Source organism: Arachis ipaensis, chromosome B6, assembly GCF_059453495.1.
Source record: "Arachis ipaensis isolate K30076 ecotype BB chromosome B6, ASM5945349v1, whole genome shotgun sequence".
Taxonomy (NCBI): Eukaryota; Viridiplantae; Streptophyta; class Magnoliopsida; order Fabales; family Fabaceae; genus Arachis; species Arachis ipaensis.
In genome coordinates, this window is record NC_142441.1 from 140,926,399 (window position 1) to 140,929,129 (window position 2,731).

Consider the following 2,731-nt stretch of genomic DNA (forward strand, 5'->3'; position numbering starts at 1 on the left):
CCACCGCTGTTGTCCTGCCACTGCTAGAAAGACCGTCGCTGCTTGCATTTCTATCTTCTCTCTTCTAATTGCTTTCCATTCCAGGTTTTCATTGAATCTGTTTTTCACCTTGTTTAATTTCTGCTTAGTTAATTTTAATTTCATTTAGTTAGTTGATTTTTAGTAATTAGTTTAGTTAGATTAATTTTTATTTTAGTTGATTATAGGTGGTTAGGAGTTTTCATTGAATATGTTTCTCACGCTATTTAATTTCTGCTTAGTTATTTTTAATTTTATTTAGTTAGTTGATTTTTGGTAATTAGTTTTGGTAGATTAATTTATGTTGTAGTTGATTTTAGGTGGTTAGGTTAGGATAATTTAGTTAGATTGATAGGTTCTGATCTCTGCTCAATGTGTTTGGAATTATTATATGAGATTGTTGATTCTTGTTGCTGGAATTATTTGCATTGGTCTGAATCATTAATTCTGCGTTTTACTATTAATTTGGCTGAAGAATTGTTGTTGAATTTGTTTGAGCAATGTTTAACTGTTTTGATGATTCTTTGATTGTTGTTGCTTTGTTAGGAAATTATTATTTTAATGCTTATTTTGCTGATTCATATTGCTACTGGAACTGCTAGTTTATGCTGATTAATTATAGTGTTTTGCCGTATGCATTGCTAGTAATGTTTCATCATGTTATTTTGTGCTTTCTCGAGTTTGCGTTTCAAATTTTTTGGGTTGTTAAAATGCTTTGAAAGTTAGAATATTTTGAAAAATTGTTAACAAAATTAGAATGTTTTGAGAGTTAGAATGGTTTGTTAAAATGCTATACAAATTAGAATACTTTGAAAAGAAAACAAGATAAAATAAAATTAGAATGCTTTAAAAGTCTAATTTAGTTCTTTTGAAACTAAAACACTATGTAATTTTCTTTTTTTTTTTATTTACTAAACTAAACCACTTTTCAAATTATTTGTTATTTTTTTGAGTTTTTTCTTATGTTATTATTTATTGGTGTTGTTATGTTATTAATATATTATTAATATATTTGCTATACAGACATGACGACAGGTAGCAGAGGTAGGTCAAGTGGGAAACTTGGTCATGGTAGAGGGCGGACTTTCACCGAATCTCCCAGGATTTGTCCAATCATTGCCTCTACCCCACCTACCCCGTCGACCCCTGTCACATCACAGACGGGTCCATCGGACTAACAAGTTATCATGGTTCCAAACCGAAATTGAGTGCTTTCTTCTACTATGCCCCCTTTCAGATGCAGCGACGATGTCGATAGAGACAGCAATGGGTGATACCTCCAATGCCCCGAGCAGGATGCTCCTCCACCACCGCCCGTCATCCGGCTAAGAATTTGGCCCGATGACATGCAGTCGTGAGTTTAATTTTTTAATATTAGGTTTGTTTATCTTAAGTTTGTTTATGTTTACTTTGTTTATCTTGAGTTTGTTTATCTTATTTATTTGTTAATGTGTGGTTTGTTTTTTGACAGGTTTGCATCAAACCTCAATGCTTGCACACAAAACATATTCGAGGTCATTAAGTCCATGTATGACCACCTGTGGCCGACCTACACACAGATTCCGGCTGAGACCAGAGAGTGCCGATTTTAAAAGTAGGCAATAAGAACCCAATTTGATTAGAATTAATTTACTGTATTTGAATTGTATTTGAACTGTATTTTATTCCAACTAACTAATGTTGGTAAATCACTTTGTGCAGTTGAAATTCATATGAGATGCGGAGCATCACCTCATGATTCGGAAGATCTACGACCACTAGGCAGTCAAACGTTTCAGTAGATGATGAGTGATGTTTGTCAGGGAAAAGACCACATGACATCGTTGATCCATCCAAACATCAAGAGTGAACTGGAAGCTCATTTTAGAGATAACAAGGGGTTTAAGCGTCCCTGTTTGACAAACATCGCCAACAAAGCTTCGCCCAGGTCGTTGAGGTATACATGTGGGTCGGCGACCTTCATGAAGATGAAGATGAGACTGGTAAGAATTTTGGCATTGTTTTATGTTATAGTAGTTACTTGAATTAGTTTTTAAATTTGTTCAATTATTTTATAAGTTACTTGCTCTGTTGAAATATACTTATATAGTCCTGTATGAACTGAACTGAGCTGAGCTGATATAGAATTACTTCACCGGTTTAATTTTCTTGTTGATTATCAAATTGCTTAAGTAGTTAGTAGAGTTTAGTTTGTTTAATTTTCAATTTTAGTGAATTTAGGTGGTTGGGATATGTTAGAATAGGTTAGATTAGACTCTGAGATTGCTAAAAAAATGTTGGATCGTTGAACTGATTGCTAATTTCTGCTGCTGAAATTGTTTGGAAAATGCTTGACTATGAAAAAAAAAATTATGGATACTTGGTTTGGATGGAACCCTTCAAGGGTGGCTAAATCTGAATTTCAGGGGAGACTCTGTCAAAATTTTCATAAGATTTACATTGAAATCGAAAAAATGAAAATTATGTTTTCAAAATTAGAATTAAGATTTCCTGCTTCATATATATTTGTCTGTCATTGTTTAGTTTGTTCGTTTATTTTATTGTTTGGTTGATATATTAATTTGTAGTCTAAGTCGTTGGATCGTAAGGCGACACTGGCGGAGACCTTCAAGTATACCTATACTTTGAAGGCAAACAAGGAGAGATTTGCTGATGATAATTCAGCGGACCATTATATGAGTTTAAATTAATCCTAAATTTCAATTTTATTTGG